Source organism: Cyanistes caeruleus, chromosome Z, assembly GCF_971803275.1.
Source record: "Cyanistes caeruleus chromosome Z, bCyaCae1.hap1.1, whole genome shotgun sequence".
Taxonomy (NCBI): Eukaryota; Metazoa; Chordata; class Aves; order Passeriformes; family Paridae; genus Cyanistes; species Cyanistes caeruleus.
This window is the reverse complement of record NC_141732.1, coordinates 15,752,325-15,770,840: the sequence shown is the minus strand read 5'-3', so window position 1 is coordinate 15,770,840 and position 18,516 is coordinate 15,752,325. Positions and strand designations below refer to the sequence as shown.

The window sequence follows — 18,516 nt, the reverse complement described above, 5'->3', positions numbered from 1 at the left end:
ACATTGCCAAAGTACCTAAATAGCACGGACCTCCTTGAGCGTATTTCGGAATACCTTGCCATGCACGATCTCTACAAATAAGGTAAACTCCTGGGGGTAAAGCTTTTGCAGAGTCGTCTATGAAAATATGAACATGAGAACTATAGGCATAGGATTGATGTCGACACAAAAACTTTGCATCTGCTAATTCGGGTTGTTTTGGGGTAAGCTAAAGCATTTTACGACCAGTAAGGTTCCAATGTCCAAATTTCACACATCCAGTTTCATTGCGGTGGAATCGCTTGCTACTAAGAAAATTTAGTTCTTGAGGATCCCATGGCTAAAGAGTAACTAAAGATTTAGTTAAACTTGCTAATAGCATGGCAGTACAATGACTAGTGTTTTTAGCAGTAGAACAATTGTTGGTGGCACAACCATTAAAATTGCCAAGGTTATACCCAGGAGCTCCAACTAAACAGGTGCGAAAAGGATCAGTAGCTGCTGTCAGGTGTAAACAAAAGGCAGGACTGTTAGTTCGATTGGCCCATGTAACCCAAAAATTAGCTCGAGTTTCTAGTCCTTGATTCGTTACAAACGGCATCAAAACACAAAGGTTCATTATCGCTATAATACTCTTCATAATGCTTCATACACAAAATACGATATTTGGAATCAGCTATTTTAGTAAATACAATAAATTTTGCTCTTTTTACTAATTGTGTTAAATTTACATAGGCTTGTGCTAATCTAAGCTCTTCTTCACATTCAAATAATTCTATTGCTTGATCAAAAGTTAACTCAAAATTATTTGGCTACTGTCTTAACAAACTCAAATAGCTATATTGAAGCTGTCTTCTACACCTATTACACCCTAAAAAGTTCTACACTATCTTTAGAATAAAATGTTTGAAATAATTACCCTAAATATACATAAGATGTCAGCCAACCACTACAACCACAATTTGGCTGAATAATTTCTCTTCGCTTCCTTTCTAGCAATGCAGCAACTAGCTCTTGACAGTTGATTGTAGATGGTGTGCCCAGATTATCTCTTCTTATGAGTTATCCTAGGAGGTCAATTATTGGGGCAAGTCGTTGTCTCCACTGCCAGCGACTTTGGGTTTCTGCTTCAATATCCAGAATTCAATATTCAATATTCAATATTCACCCACTTAGCAGGCAACCAAAAGTTATTATATCCTGTGGAAACACAAGCATATCCAAGACCCTAGGTTAAAAACCTGGCTGGCCCTTGCCAGCTGTTTGCTTTTTGGTCCCAAATCTGTACAGACACTTCATGCCTAACCAAGGCATCCGAAGGAGGAGAAAAATGAAAACTTACTGGAAGCAAATATTGTTGGTGATTTGTATGGTCACTTACAGGATTCTTCCAATTTAATACATAGAGAGCTTTATGTAGTGTTTCCAAAGGAGATATGACCTCCACCTCTTTTTTCAAAACAGACTAAAGTCGCTTAAGGTCTTGACGACATTCAATGATGGCTTGGCCTGTGGTATTATAGGGAACAAAAAAAGTGTGTTTAATTTTCCACTGAGTTAAAAAACTTTTACACACAGGCACTGGTATCGGCAGGGCCATGATCTGTTTTTATTTCTTGAGGGACACCTAGTACTGTGAAGTCTTCCAGCCAGTGTCTTCTGGCATTTTTAGCAGTTACATTCGATAACGCTGTTGCCCATGTTGCTTTACTATATGTGTCAACTGTCACATGTAAATATTTCAGATGCCTAGATGGTGCAGAAATGGTAACATCAGTTTGAAAAAGAAGGCGCGGCTGTATCCTCTAGGATTAGTGCCAGCACTTTGTAAGGGAGGAATTCTAGCAGAGACAGGGCAAGCTGCAACAATTGCCCTGGCATCTGATTTGAGATTGCAAATTCTTTTTGCAAGCCTTTAGCAGACTGATGAAAAAAGGAATGGGCTCTTGTTGCATTCTGATATTTGTCAGAATCAACTTCTGTTGCAGCAGCTGTTACTGTAGTGTCAATTGTTGCATTTCCTTGCACAAATATACCAAGCAAGGTAGCATGACTACGAATTGCTATAACAAATAATTTGTGTTTTCTGTTATTAACCAAATTATAAAGATCAGTAACATATGTAGCAAGAACTGGGTTTGAAAAGCTGCCTAACAGTGAATCTTCAAGTCTATTGGTAATTGATGCCACATAAACTGAATCAGTAATCAAATTAACATGTTCAAAATTAAAATGAGTAAGTGCTAACAAAACAGCTTTTAACTCTAAAATTTGAACAGAATTCTTGTAATCTGTTTCAACATGAACATGCCAATTATCATTATCTTGTATAGCATAACCATATTTTCCTGTTCTCCCACCAGAATCAGTAAACACATTTACAGCATTACAAATAGGTTTTTGGGTCAAAAATATTTTTCCTTTAAACACCAATTGTGTCGAAAACAAAGGATGTGCGGGAAAATGATTATCACTTTCAATGCCATGAGTAGCGGTAGCAAAAGTTAAAGATGACAACATCCATTCATCTAACAAATCTAGCAAATCATAAGGAACAACAATTTTATCTGGTTCTTGGCCAAACACATGGCGTACTCGGCATCTGCTTTTTAGTATCAATTGTCCAGCACCATCAATTCTTTTAAGGATTGTAGTCCATGGTTTAAATGTGGTAAAAACCCACTCCAAAAGAAAAAATTGGTTTTGTTCATTTATTTGTCCAATAACAGCTGCTATTTCAACGGCTTGGTTTCTAACATATATGCACAATGGAAGCAGAGGTTGAAATCTATATGCTTTTGTGTTTGCTATTTTCTCTTCAATGGTTTGTAAGGCTGTCAATTCTGGTTCTTGCAATGTCCGCGGATAAGCTGGATGCTTGGAACCTTGAAAAAGCTGAAACAATGGTTTTAAATCTTCATTTGTGACACCTGCCCAGTTCCTTAGCCATTGGATATCTCCCACGAGCTTCTGAACATCACGTACTGTATCAATTTGATATTGCAAAGCAAGCTTGTTGAGCCTAATTCTCGTTTTGCTGACTTGCATTCCTAAATAAGACCAAGGTTCTGTTCTCTGAATCTTTTCTTCAGCTATGGACAAACCTTACCCATTCAGGTCTCGAACCAGTTCAGTTTCTTCTTGAACAGACAAAGGTTGTTCAGAGGCTATGAGAATGTCATCCATGTAATGATAAACTAGTTTTTCAGGATGATCTGTTCTCCACCTGTCCAATGCCTGGTCTACAGATCATTGACATATCCTAGGACTGTTTCTCATTCCTTGTGGTAACACTGTCCATTCATAGCGACACATTGGTTCTCTGTTGTTTTTTACTGGTACACTGAATGCAAAGAGTTTACAATCATCTTCATGCAGGGGAATGCTAAAAAAGCAATCTTTTCAATCTATTACTAAAATTGTCCATCTCCTAGGAAGAGCTGCAGGGGAAGGCAATCCAGGTTGCAAATCTCTTAGCGGATGCATCTGAGCATTCACTGCTCACAAATCATGTAACAATCTCCATTTTCCTGATTTTTTTCTGTATCACAAAGATAGGCATATTCAAGGCACTAGTAGAAGGATGAATATGATTGAGGCGGAGTTGCTCATCCAATTCTTTCAAATGACCCACCTTTTCAATGGGAAGCAGCCACTGTGCAACCCATACTGGGTCATCTGTTTTCCATGTCAGTTTTATGGTGTGGGATTTGTTTTGCTCAGTGGCCGCACTCAAAACACCTGAGTTGTAAGGGTTAATTTCCATTGTGCTAAAGCATCACATCCTAGTATCCACAAAGATGTTTGCATTACATAAGGTTTCACAAAAGCAAAATTTTTCTCTGCATCTTCTAGTCGAATAAATTTGGTACTTTCCATTGTGGGGGCAGTTTCCACTACTCCTGAGATATTTACAGATGCAGCTTTCAATGGCCAGCTATTAAGCCAATGTTGTTGAGGCACAATGGTTACATCTGAACCTGTGTCCATCATAATTTCTGTTGAAACTTGTTGTTTATCTTCAGGATGAGTGAGGGTAACTAGCCTAGTTAGCTGGTTCTGTCCAACAGCTTCTGCAAACATTACAGCCATTCCGGTACATCCAAAAGCTCCCTTTTCTCTAATTTTGTCTTGATTTGGTCTCAGAACTTGTGCTTTAAAGGGTATTAATTGTGCAATTTTACTGCCCTTGGGTATTGTTACGGGAGGATTAAATGTTGACACCATTATCATGATGACTCCTGTGTAGTCACTATCTATAAGTCCTGGTAACACAAAAAAGCCAACTCGAGATGCTGATGATCTTCCAATCAATAAAGCAGAGAGACCATAACCTAAAGGTCCTTCTTCTATTGAAGGGATCACATGATCTTTTGTAGCTAAGATTGTGAAGGTGTCTGCCACAGCCATTTGGCTCCGGCTCCGGCGCTGCCTCTTGTTGCTGATATGATGTGGGAGAGGCAGCCATAACTGTCGGGAGGTTTTGGATCGCCCCACCCCCCCCGCGGCTCTTCTCGTTTCCCGGAATGGGTTGCAGCAGTGTTCCATCTTTCTTAAATTTTGATCGGCATTCAGTCGCTTTGTGCCCAAATTTATTACAATGATGACAAGTACCTATAAAAGTAGCGCTTGGTAGGGTAACAGCATTAGATTTTCCTTTGTTTGAACAATTTTTTCGAATGTGACCAGGTTGGCCACAATTAAAAAAAAATTAGGATTGGCACCTTTATCCCCTTTTCCTTGCAAGGGAAATTTCTGCAAAGCCGCAGCCAAAGCGGAGGCATGGATCATGGCCTTTTCCTTCTCTTCTTCTAGAGGTGCGCGTGAACATTGCTCAATAATCTGCATTAATGTCGGTCCAGCCGGCAAGGCAGCAATTAATCTCTTACAACTACGATTTGCATTTTGTACAGTAATCTCCTTTACTAGGGTATCTTTCATGTCACATGGAACATCTGGTGCTATTTTCACCCCTTCCTTAATCCTGTCGACAAAGCTGAGAAAAGGCTCAACAGGGCTTTGCATGATTTGTAAGTATGGCTGACGAGGTTTCCCCACTTGCAGCAGTGTTGAAAAGGCTTCTAAGGCAGCAGCCTTAAATTGTGCTAATACACAAGTATTCAGTGTAGCTTGTGGGTCACTATAAACACCCGTGCCCATTAACTGTTCCAGGGAAGCTGCACGCTTCTCCACTCTTCAGATCTCCAACTGGCAAATCTAAATTCTCAACTTGTTTTGCTTCCAAGCGCTCTTGCCATTTTGCTTGAAATAACATGTAGCTAGTCGGCTCAAGCAACATTTCAAATAGACCCTTTATATCTGCCGGCACTAGCTGTTGATATTTTATTATCACCTCTACTTGCCTCTTGATCAGGCGATTATCAATTCCATAATCCATCACTGCTTTCTGCAAGCGAGATACTAAAGTCCAATTTAATGGTTCCCAGTCTCCCCTGGTGTAGTAATAAGTGGCGCAGAAAAGAATTGAAAATTCCCACTTAATTCTGCATTAGTCACAACCCCTTTTCATCTTTTTGCCATATCAAATTTTGGATCTATTGGTGGATCTGGGGGGTTGTCTTAATCTTTTTCCCCACTTATCCACTGCGATAATTTTTCTCCTGTCGATTGTGGGTCTTGTTTTGCTTGAACATGGGGAGAACATCATTGCTGCCATTCTCTTAATTCTCTCTTTTCCTCTGGCGTTATTCAAGCCACAGTTCCATACTTAGAACAAAGATAATTATCAGCCTTCTCCACAGACGATTCCCCATCTTTCACATTATTCAAAAGGACCTTGCATTTGCTTAATGACAAAGATTGTGACGGCCCCGGAGATGGCTGCTTAGGTGTTAAAGGGGAAGGTCTTGGCACACTATCATTTAGATCTCCTAATTGACTTTCAGTGTTCTTAAGTTCACTCACAATTGCCACGTGTGCCTTTTTATATGCTTGTTTTACAGTAATAGACTTTGCATCTCGATCTAAATGTTACATTTCTTGTAAAAGCTACGTCATAACTCCTGCTTGCTGTGATAATAGAGTTTTTAATGCCTCCGATTCAGTATCAGAATCAGGAGGAAGGGGAGCTGACACTGGATCTACTTCCATAGGCAGCGGTGGAACAAAGGGTGGCATTGAGGGGTTTACAGGGGACGCTATCTGCGGGACTTGGGAATTACCATCCCATGGTGGAATCAAATCGTCATAGGGTCCCTTACGCACTGGAGCAGCAACCATATGAGGGGTAGGAATAGTTTCGTTACTCTGATCACAGTTATTTTCACTCCCTGGCTGCTTGTTACTCGACCTTTCAGCTGCTTTTCCTTCTGCAGCGTAAACTCCCTTCACAGCTGCTTCGATCACAGCTTTTGCACCCAACTGCTCTATCATTAATCTAACTTGACGATACGTTTGCGTTAGAGCTTTAGCTTCTTTTGAGCCAGACTGTACAGCTTGCCATAAATCTTCTCCCACCCTTTTCCAGGCGGCATTAGTAAAAACATTGGCATTCTCAGTGATTAATCCCTGCCGCTTTTCCCAAAATAATAAATCTGTCAGAAGCGTACGATTTAAAGCAGTCCCCGCTTTCTGACTCATCTGGAGCAAGGCTTCTATCGTAGCTTTCTCCACGGCTGATACAGCATTGCCCATCCCACCAATTTCCAGCTCAAGGCTGCTGACTCACCGGTCAAATCTGTGGCCACACGCGTCTGTCTCGGACGTCCAGTCGCAACTGCCGTGGGATTCTTCTCATTCTCACCCTTAGATTATGCCTGACTGTTCACACTTGGGACCGAAGCTCATCACGTCAGGGTCCCCAGATATTAAGTCCAATCTTAAGGCAGGAATCAGACAGCACACCAATATGAAGTAGAACTGAGACTTTTATTTTTTGCTCTTTCATTACTTATATAGTTTAAGCCAAGCATCTAAAAATATAATACAAACTTATAGCTCTATTTTATAACACTGTTTTCGTTCTTCTCTAAACACATTACTATCCTTATCTTAAAGCAAATTACTAGATGCTTGCAGACCTTTGTTTGATCCTTGTTCTTTCTCAGAAGCAGGAATATTTATCACTTTGTTTTCTTTGGCAGTTCACTGTAAGGCTCAGCATGCTCTGTAAAGAGGCTGCAAGCCAAGCACATCTGCAAAAGCCCTAACACCTGTTAAAAGGTACCGATCCTACAGCACCTATACAAGTCACCAATGAACAACAGGGACCTCTCAATAAAATAATGGACTGTATCCAGACAGGTGTTGTTCGTAGGTGAGATCCAGAACTGGACATTAATCTTACTGTATGGTTTGAACCTCAACATCTCATCGGTGCCCTGACACAGCAACAAAAGAAAACAGGGGACATATGGGTATTAGAGTGGTTGTTACCACCACTACATCAGAGATGTAATGATTTTTCTTTGACTCAAAAAACCGAAATTTTAGCAAATTTGATAAAGCAAGGGCGAAGCGATTATGGCAAATTTTAAGTGCAGATCCAGCTGAAATTCAGATACCAATAAAAAAAGACAATTTAGATTGGTATTTAATTCACAGTTCCACATTGCAAGAAGCATTGCTTGACAACAGCAGTGTGATCAGTACTGAGGAAGTGCCCCGAATACCACTATGATGGATAGGCCAGCAGAGTTGGATTGAGAAGCCCAAACGATCATTTGTGCTGTTACCAGGGGCATCAACAGTGTTCACCAATGCTGGAAAGAAATCTCGCACAGCTGTTGCTACATGGCAAGATTCACAAAGACAGTGGAAGGTCGTTCCGATTGGGAACGGCTATAAAGAACGACATAGGCTCTCAAAGGAGGCACAACACGAGAATTCTCTGGTTTATTACTTTAGGCTTGTTTTACAGACTGGTACGTGGAAAGTACAGAAAAGAAACTCTTATTGGTTAGCAAAGTGCTACATCACCATCATTGGTCAGGGGGGCTCACCACCCCCCTGACTCCCTCCTGCAAGGAAAACAAAAGGACAGACAAACAGCAATTGGCAGTTGTTTTCTGTCTCTGAGGATTATTTTGAAATCCTCTTATGAAATTCTCAGGCTAGCTTCTCAGGCAGGACTGAGAGGCCATGGGCCTGCAGCCTGCTCCAAAGCTAGCATCCATAGTGGAATCATCATATTATTCCAGTTCAAAAGGAGGACACATTACAAACTCTGGAGTTAGTTGCTGTTGTTTGGGTTTTAGTGCAGTTTAAAGGCCCTGTTAATGTGGTAACTGATTCTTTATATGTTGCAGGAGTAAGTGAATGCATTGAAAATGCAGACATAAAGGAAGTAAAAAACCCTTGCTTATATGAACTGTTTTTGCAACTCCAAAGAGCAGTAAAGTTGAGGACTGGTGCCTTTGATATTATTCATATTTGTAGCCACAAATGGGATATGGGTCTAGGAGAGGGAAATGCCAGGGCAGACTAATTGGTTTCACTGTCACAAAATAGCCCCATCCCACCACAGACATTAGCTAGAGAAGCTCATGCCATCTTTCATCAAAACGCAAAAGGTCTCCATCGGGAGTTTCAGATACCTTTGGAGGAGGCTCGGGCTATTGTTAAAGCATGTCCCATTTGTAGTTTTCACAATCAAGGCAGTGGATTGGGTCTTGGAGTAAACCCTAGAAGATTACAAGCTAATGAGCTGTGGCAAATGGATATTACCCATGTTGAAGAGTTTGGGAGAGTTAAATACATAAATGTTACCATCAATACTTATAGTCATTACATCTGGGCCACAGCTCAATTTGGTGAGAAAGCACGGAATGTTGAGTGACATTTGGCAAGTTGTTTTGCAGTTATTGGAGTTCCACGTTCCATTAAAACAGACAATGGACCTGCTTATTGTAGTAACAGAATTAAGCAGGTGATGCGATCATGGGGAATCAAACACATAACAGGAATTCCACATCCTCCCACAAGTCAGGCAATAGTAGAACAAGCAAACGGTACCTTAAATAGTATCTGAAAAAATTTAGGGAGATCAAAGATCCACAAGAATGATTATTGCATTGTTTATTTGTTTTAAATTTTCTGTGTGTTTTTGGAAACAGTGATTTGCCTGCAGCAGTACGTCATAGTGCACCTGAAGCAGAGAAAACCCGAAGTCCAATATGGGTTCACTATAAGGATCCAAAAACAGGTCTGTGGGGAGGTCCTAGCAAAGTACTCTATTTGGGACGTGGTTATCTTTGTGTGTCTACCCCCACAGGGCCTGTCTGGGTGCCAAGCCGATGGACTAAACCTGCTGATCCCAGGGATTTACCTTCAGCTGATCCAGAAAATTCAGCAGATACTTCTCACTCTCCACCATCAACGTAGAGACAGGACCTGATGGAGTCTCATATGCGAATCTTGTGTACAGTATCAGAGTGTGAATGTTATCCTTTTGTATGTTACATTTGTAAAGTGTGTAAAGAGAAGTGGTGGGCACATTGTAAGGGGGGGTCAATCCCCAAGAGGAATTTGTACAGAGTGTTACAGATTTGAAAGAAATTTGACTGAGATTGCATTGCAGGAAGATGTGCAAACAGGACAATTTGAAAAAGGATCTGAGAGATGGTGGGAGATATATGCTTTTGGGATAAATCCAGAAAATTATTTTTATCATCCTAATACCCCTTTACCATATATTATTGAAATAACTACAATACACTGTCCTAAGACAGTTACACAAATCGGGTGTGATATTCCGGGGTAAAAAATAAAAATTGGGAGCAATTCTTAAAACGGCAGGGTCTTTCCCTGAAAGTTATCCTTGCTGCAGAGAAGATGGAACACCCTGTGATTCCAAGCAATCAAATTGACGGGCGAGGCAGAGGGGTAAAAGAAAAGGGAAGCAAAATCTCGTATGGGATCCACCCAAGATGTTGGCTGAACTGCCGCAATCTTTTTAAGGTCCTTAAAGGACTACCCCTGATCAGGTTGTTGTGGTGGTTTACCATGATAAAGGGAAATGAGGAGTTTTTGATTGACATTGCTGAAAGACAAAATATGTGGGTAATATGGGCTAATCAAACTGGACAGGATAATTTTTGCCTTTCAATGGCTACCCCTTCAGATCCTTTTCGAACTTGTTTACTGGGTGCACCTTTAGATGATTCACTCAATGCCACAGTGTTTAAAAACTGGACAAAGAATTGGAAAACAGCCAAGGAAGCAAACAAAACATTATGTGAAATTCCATCAGGTAGATTCAGGATCAATATCTGTGACACAGGTTTAATCCCAGCAAATCCCATTGGTGCTCAAAATTGGTACATTGCTACAGGTTTAAAGGTTACTGGGTCAGAACCACAAGAATTAAGACTGTTAGGCTCACCCCCTAGCAATTATTGTTTAACTTTTGTCAATTGAGTTGGGAATAATCATGCAAAAATTTCTTATCGGCCAAATGGTACAAATATTTCTCCATGAAGTTTGTTATATTTGCAAAATAACAATACATATTGTGGCAATTGGTTGCACAGACTAAATTCTAGCAGTATACTTCTACATATACCACCTGGGATTTTCTTAATTTGTGGAGATCATGCATGGCAAGGACTGCCAGCAAACATTTATGGAGGTCCTTGTTATTTTGAGAAATTGACACTGTTTGCACCCACTATACAGCAGCTATTAAGAGCCAATAGAAGCAGGTTACAAACAAATAGAAGTGTGCTTCAACTGGGGCCAGAATGTAAAGATCAGGTTGAACTTTGGGAGCTTCCTACAGTAACTGTGTCATCTGTTTTTGCACCCGGAGTATCTAGTGCTCAAGCCTTAACACAGTTACGACAACTGGCATGTTGGACAGGAAAACAGGTAAATATTACATCAAAGGTTTTGTCTGATTTGCTTTTGGACATGAACAGTATTAGACATGCTGTTTTGCAGAATAGAGTTGCTATTGATTTTTTATGAGCACAGGGCCATGGCTGTGAGGACCTTGATAGGATGTGTTGCATGAATCTTTCTGAACATTCAGTGTCTATTCATGCTCATCTTCGACAATTACAATAAAATATGAAAAAATTAACCGTGGAAACAAATCCATTGGACGAATGGTTTCAATGCCTAGGTCTCACAGGATAGTTAAAACATTTGGCACAAATGGCAATTATTGTTATATTGATCATTGTGATTATACTATTGTTTATTCCTTGCTTGCTGCAATGTTTGCAAAACATGATCAAGAAGGCAGCTACTTCTGCAGTTTTTTTATAAAAAGAAAACAGGGAATTATAGAGGAATGGCTAGCTAGCAAAGGTCATGTTCCCATGCAGCAGTTAGCTGAGAAGAAGTTAAACAACAATAGAGTACAGTTGGTGTGAGATGTTGCAAGGTCAGAAAGACCTTAGTGATAGCTGTTAACTGAGAACAGGACACTGTGATCAAAAGAATGTAGATTCAGCATAGATGAGCGATCGCAGGAATGTGGAACTAGGTGGAGTTGACCTTCAATGAAACATCCAAGAATGAGCTTGCTTTTGCACTATGTATGAGCCTAATTATTGATGCTATATAAGTGGTTTTAGAGTTACCAATAAATGAGACTTGCTGATCACTCATATTGATTGCTGTTTTTCTCCCGCCGAACTCATCAGAGTTGTACATTAGAAGTTAAACTGCTGTCAGTTTTAGTGATTCTTCTGACATTTGTGTCAATAATCCAGAGTCCAGTTGTCAGGAATATTTGTTTTTCTTTCTGGCATGGTAGTTAAACCATTGGTACCTATGAGAAATTGCATTCAACCACAAACAAAATATATATTTTGTAGTGTATCTTGTATTACATTTGTGCAACGTGTGATAATATTGCTTAAATGTAATTTCTTACATGTAATTTGCAATAATAATGTTGCTTAAAAATGTAATTTTCAAAATGGTTTGTTTTGCATAACCTGTCTGACAAAGATAGAATACTATATAATATATATATAATACTATATAATATATATAATACTATATAAACTATTTTGTTTTGAGTATGTGTCCAGGGGTGACTTTATGATACTGGTATCCTCAATCGCCTGTTTTATGTTATATATTAAGTTCTGCACCTTTAAGACTGGCTCTGAAAGCGAAAGAGGAGAAGAAGTGCGCAGTTTTTGTTGAAAGAAAACATCACTCCCCCACATCCTGCTGCTGGACTGTGGTGTCTGCAGCATGGAGAGATAGCAGGACAGAGCTTCTCTTCAGCTTTTAGTTTGTTTTAGCTAGCTGAGGCAGAGGAGTTCCCTAGACTTTTTTCTTTTTCCTTGGATCTGTTCAAACCTGCTCTGGACTGAAAAACCCTCAGACAAATCCCAGGAGCTCACACTTGTGGCCCACCAGGGCCTGGGCCTCGGCATTTTCTGGCGCCGGAGGGACTGATAAGAACCTGAGCGAGCTGAGCTGCACCACATGAAAAGGACTTTTCTTCTGAGATTTGCCATCTTGTTGAACAGTGAGAGGTTTTATTGTTTAGTATTATTCAATTTTCTGTTAAATAAACATTTTTTTCCCACTGCTCTCCAAAGAAATCTCTTTCTTCCCAAACCAGTTAGAGAGAGGAGTAGTTTGAATTTTGCTTTCCTGGGGAACCCCATTTGGAGGTTCTCTCCCAAATTTGCCCTGAACTAGGACAAATACAGTTCTTGGAGCTCAATGTGGGGCTTGAGAAAGTAGAAAAACCTGTACTGATTACTAATTTGTATTTTGGTTTTATGTACTCTGTATTGAAATAAAGCAGTCAGTAGCCATGTTGTCTAAATGCATAATGTCTCTCAGGGTGGAGGTCTTCATGTAAATCTAGTCCCTAAATTTTTTAAAGCTTTAATATCTTTCTTTTCCCTCTTTTACAGTAGAAGAACACAGATTAGAATAGTTACTGTGCTGGGCTCGCTGATAATTTATAAAAAGTTCATAGAAGTACTGAAGTTTCTGCCAAGTATGTTTGGCTTAGAGTTTATTCTTCTGACCCTGCCTCCCTATCCCATAGCACATTTTGGGGGTTTATTAGTAACTACACCCAGTTTGTCAGAAGAACAAGAGGTGAAGCTTTTCACCCTTTCCTTTCCTTTTTCTCCTTTGAATCTGTTATGTCCCTTTTTGAGAATATCCAGTTTCCCCTGAGTGTTAAGGATATCACTTTCCTAGTATTTCAGCTCTTAAGCTTCCTCCATACTGTCTACAACTTCTCTAGAGTGAGGGCTGTGATATCCAGAAGAATAACGAGACCCCTTCCCCAGAAGTAGACTCAGGTGTAAGAAATACTGAGTAGTGTAGAGACTAAGAGAGAATGAGCTGGACCCTGAAGAAATTTTCTCATGCCCCAGCCTAGGAATTTTCACGTGAACAAAATCAAAACCCAAATAAAGTAAAGAAATATCTAGAATAAAATTACTATGATAATTCTAAAGGAAAAAAAAAAAATATCATTGCAATAAGCTGGGCCCTAGCGTATGCTTATTGCATGCTGCTAGATACTGTAGGGCAGGGAGATAAATCAGCAGCTACCCCAGTCACTCAAGCTGCAGCCGAGCCAGCAACTAAAACAAACAGTGAACCCAAGACAGCAGCCAAACCAGACGGTGAGCCTAAGCCAGTGTCTGTTGCTCCTACCATGAGAAGCATGAAATTCAAAACCAAAACCGATCGGCCAGTAGATGATGATAATGGTGATGCGGGAGAAGGACCCTCAAGACCAGCAACTGACCAAAAATCAGAAGGCACTGGTGAGCCCTTCTCCCTGAAGGACCTTCATGGCCTAAGAAAGGATTACACTCGATGACCTGATGAATCTGTAGTTAATTAGTTAGTCTGTCTGTGGGATGCTGCAGGTGAGGCTACAGTTCTGGACGGGACTGAAGCGAAGCATCTGGGGTCCCTGTCACATGATCCGGTTATCGACCAAGGAATGATGAGGGGGGCTGACCCTTATAGTCTCCGGAAATGGGTCCTGAGAAGTGTGGCACAAAAATATCAGTACGCAGACAATCTCTATATACAACAAACTCATTAGAAGATCACAAAACAAAGAATTCAGTTCTTGAGAGAAGTAACAGTAGTAAAGATTGTCATTGTGAATAACTTAAACACTAGAAATCCAGACTTAGTACCATGCACATCTGTGATGTGGCGAAAACTCGATCGACTTGGGCCACAAGAATACTTTTCTGCTTTAGCAACGATGAAGCGGGATGACAGAGAAGAGACCGTGCTGGATATGGCGAAGATGCTCCGAGCATACGCAGACACTGTGCATGGCCCTATACAGGCAACAATTGCAGCTGTGAGAACACGTCTGCAGAAATTCAAAGACAAAATAGAAGAAAATCTCAAGAAACTCAGAGAAAACCTTCTTCCAGTCACAGCACAGTACAGACCAGGAGCCCTGGTACTCAACACAGAAGTTCTCCAGATAAAAAGAAAAAACTATGAGCTAAGCTGTAGCTCTTCCTGCATGACTGTAGAAAAAACATGAAGAGATATGATGGAAAATCTACTGCTGCTCTGGCAAAACAAGTACATAAATAAGCAAGACTCAGAAGAGAAGTTCCACCAAAAAAAAAAAAAAGCCACTCCACTAGCCTGTAGTCAAACTGCAAAATATGATAACAACATGTCTGATCCCTTTGAAAGAACCTCCAAAACAAATATGCACAGAAAAAAAAAAAATAACCAAGCTTAGAGGAGCCCTGCCTCTAACCAGGTAGAGGCTAGGAAAAAACGTGTCTTTTAGACTGTGTCATTTGTTAAGCTGGCACATCAGAACCACAAAAATACGAAGCCTTAATTGACACTGGTGTGCAGTGCACGTTAATCCCATCACGAGATGTGGGGGCAGAATCTGTTCCTATTACTGATGTGACAGGGGGATCACAAAACTTTAGTAGAAGCTGATGTAAGCCTGAGTGGAAGTGAGTGGAAAACACACCCTGATGTGACTAGCCCAGAGGCCCCATGCATTTTCAGCATAGATTTTCTCCGAAGTGAGTATTTTAAAAACCCAAAGAAACTCAAGTAAGCATTTAAGATAGAAGCTGTAAAGACAGAGAACGTCAAACAGTTGAACACCTTGTCTAAGCCAGAGAACCCATCTGCAGTAATGTAGTGGTTTAGATTTGCTAATTTCCTTTCCCAGCCAATGCACCAAATAAATAAAGCAGTAACTAAAAAATTACTAGAAAACTTACTTATTTCTTGCTGTGAGATATGGATTAGAACAAGAGCAAAACAGGCTTAAAACTTAAAAGGAATAAAGAAAGTTTATTAACAAAACTACAAGAATAAGAACACCAGAATAAAACTTCCAGAAAACCCTTTTTTCCCCCACTACCCAACCATTCCCTTGTTTACATGACAACATAGAGACAGAAAACTTTGGAACTTTGGTGTTTAAAATAGTCCCAATTCTTGCTACAGTCTTTTCATCAGTCTTTGTAGAGAAACAGAAGTCTTCTTCTGCCAATTTATGGAGTTTCTCACAAGAAAACTATTTCCTTTATAGCTTTCTATTTTTCTGATGCCAGCTCCCTGGAAATCTGCCATCAGTTCTCTCCTCCCATTTCACATCACTCTGAGGTGTGTTATGGGTCAATGAGTCTAGGGATGTCATTTATAAGGATGAGTTATTCAAAGGCAAAAGTTCTCTTCATCTGTCTCTGTGAGCCTCCCTGGAAACAGAAGCTTTCTCTTTGCCTCTCAAGGCCCCAAATCTCAACTATTACTTCTCCCCCCTCTGTTCTAGCACTTCACTGTATCATAATTACTCCACCTTTTGCTCAAAATCCACACTTTGAACACTTTATTCCTCCCAATATACTCTGTCATGAATTAAAGGAGCTTTTTTCAGAACACTGTTGTCCATCTCCATAGCTTTAACAGAAAAATATTTCAGCTATTAAATCATCATCTTATTCTCTCTTCTCCTTCTAAAATCTGATTCTTTTCTTCACTGTCTTTGATGGCTTTATGATGTCTTCTTCATGTTGACTATCCCTCTCTCTCTCTTCCTTCTCTCTCTCTGGGAAAAGAAGTAATCTCTAAGTCTCATCCAGGTAGTAAAGGAGTTAAAGTCTTGGAAAGCTGCAGATGTTCATGGTGTCACGTTTCAGTCCAGCAGCAGAAACTGCAAACCAAGTCAGGCCAGCCAGCTCCATTCCTCCACCCCACCCCACCTCCCCCCGCCCTCAGCGGCCTTGTCTGGCCTGGAGCTGGGGGGAAGAGGCCGACACAGAGCCTGCTCCCTCGTCAGAAGCCAGAAACCAAAGAGAACAAAAGAGCCCTGGCTTTACATCTTAAGGTGGTGTTCATAAGTTGATCTCATTTCTCAATGGTTAAAACCGCCGCCAATTCTCAGAAATGGCCAATAATTGGTCAGAAAAAAAACCTACTATCAGCCTCCAGCAGCTTCAGCTTCCCCCCAGTTCCCGGAGCTGTCTTAAAGGTAAAGTCACCCCATGACAAGTAAGATACCTGAAAGTAGAAAAACAACTGGTACCAATTGCCACCTCAATGGTGCACTGCCAGCAGTATCAGACAAATCAAAATGCTGTAATCCCCATCCACAAGATGATCCATAAGGTAAAAAACCAAAGAGTAGTCAACAAAAGCCACGTAGATAGTTTGACGCTGCCCACCGCGGCCCTCCACGCCTTGGCTAGCTCTCACTCTGGCCACTGGCAACGCCAGGAGTGGGGAACGGTCTGGGAGTGAGTTTTCCCCAGACCGAACCTTCAGAGCCCTCCGCCGTTAGGCTCTGCGGTTTCGCCATTGTGGGTCTCGGCAAAGGAATGGAGGAGGCTCAGAGTCCCAAATACTTCCCAGGAACCAGGTTTATTGCAGGACAAGGGAGCAGTGACAGGGGAATGGACTGGAAAGGTGAAGGACAAGACAGACTGAGCCCCGAGCACCTCCATGCATCGGGTTTTAAACATAGGCGTGTACAACTCAAGAACCAATCAGGGCATAACGGCGGAGGAGTCGAGGGAGGGGATTACAGTACTAAAGGCCAATAAGGGAATTGCATGGGCATGAGGGGCATGGAGGGTGCTGGAACAAAGGGAAGGGTTTACAGTTCAGGAACAAGGGGAGGGGTTTACAAAATTGACAAAAGGGGGCAAAACCATTAAAAAACCATGGGGGGGAATAACAGGAACAAATCAATAAATTGTACAAACGAAATCAACAAACAGACTGCAACAATAGTTAACGCCCGAAGTTCCACCAACCAAAAAGGCCCAGCCCAATCTATACCCCTGCATACAGTAAACAGAAAAAAAGTCCTGGAAGTACATTCACAAGTTTGTTTAAAAAGGCAGTTTAAATCAATTCTACTTCAAGTACAGACAAACCCATTCGTAAAGTTGTCTTTGCTCAGAGACCGAGTTACACATAGTAGGTAATACAGAAAGATAGAAGAACACAATGTGTACCTCAGAGAGATCTGATTGTTAAGTGAGAACCATGAAAGAATTCCCTTGTCTGTATATAATGCATGTGTTGTAAAGTTAAAATATATATTAATTTTAGTAATAAGTTGATGATATGGGGATAAGGAGTGGAATGTCCTGGGGTGACTTCATAATATTAGTATATTATATATCCAGTCGCCTGGTTTATGTTTTATATTAAGTTCTGCACCTTTAAGACTGGCTCTGAGAGCAAAGAGGGGGAAGAAGAAGCTGCAGTTTTGTGTTGAATGAAAACATCACTCCCCCACATCCTTCTCCTGGACTGTGGTGTCTGCAGCAGGGACAGACTGCAGGACACAGCTTCTCTTTTACAGTTAGTTAGTTGGTATCTAGCTAAAATAGAGAAATTCCCTAGACTTTTTTATTTTTTTCCTTGGATCTGTTCAAACCTACTCTAGACTATAAAACACCCAGACAAACCCTGGGAGCTCATGCCTCTGGCCCACTAGGGCTTGGGCCTCGGCACTTTCTAGTGCCAGAGAAACTGATAAGAACCTAAGTGAACCAAGCTACACCAAAAAAGAGAAAGACTTTTCTTCTGGGATTTGCCATTCCATTGAACAGTGAGAAGTTTTATTGTTTAATATTATTTAATTTCTGTTAAATATACGGTTTTTTCCACTTCTCTCCAAAGAAATTTCTTTTTTCCCAAACCAGTTAGAGAGAGGAGTCATTTAAATTTTGCTTTCCTGAGAGAACCCCATTTAGAAGTTCTCTCCCAAATTTACCCTAAACTAAAACATATACAGTGTGACATCTTAAAATCCTCATTACTATTTCACAGAAGAAAATGAAAAATTCTGTCTAACAGAAAAAATTTAAACAGCTGCTCTTGTTGTTTTGACTACTTCAAGCTAAAAAAATTTCCATTAGTGGTACTTAAAACCAGTTTTTCACCTGGTGTAAGTAAAATAAGGGCAATAGAAATGATACCTAGACAAAATAAAAGCTGAAGAGCAAATTTTTTTAGTTAATGATAAGGGATTTTTAATTAATAGTGTCAGTTATATTTATTGATTGACCTAGGTTCCAAAACAGTGACCTGGTTTGATTTCCAGAAAATAATATAATAAGG

At 40.5% G+C, this 18,516-nt stretch overlaps 2 protein-coding genes and 2 pseudogenes across 3 annotated transcripts in view; 1 reads left to right on the top strand and 3 right to left on the bottom strand.

The window, feature by feature from the left end:
* LOC111940938 (uncharacterized) overlaps nucleotides 1-18,516 on the bottom strand; it is a 776,486-nt gene that overhangs the window by 179,518 nt on the left and 578,452 nt on the right. The gene's annotated exons all lie outside the window — the stretch shown is intronic.
* CHD1 (chromodomain helicase DNA binding protein 1) overlaps nucleotides 1-18,516 on the bottom strand; it is a 365,725-nt gene that overhangs the window by 283,563 nt on the left and 63,646 nt on the right. The gene's annotated exons all lie outside the window — the stretch shown is intronic.
* On the bottom strand, nucleotides 4,232-6,633 carry LOC147648164 (uncharacterized; annotated as a pseudogene).
* On the top strand, nucleotides 7,224-16,112 carry LOC147648163 (syncytin-A-like; annotated as a pseudogene). Its single transcript, XR_015281153.1, has 4 exons — nucleotides 7,224-7,251; nucleotides 7,677-7,862; nucleotides 9,054-9,165; nucleotides 10,470-16,112. The product of XR_015281153.1 is annotated as a syncytin-A-like (transcript).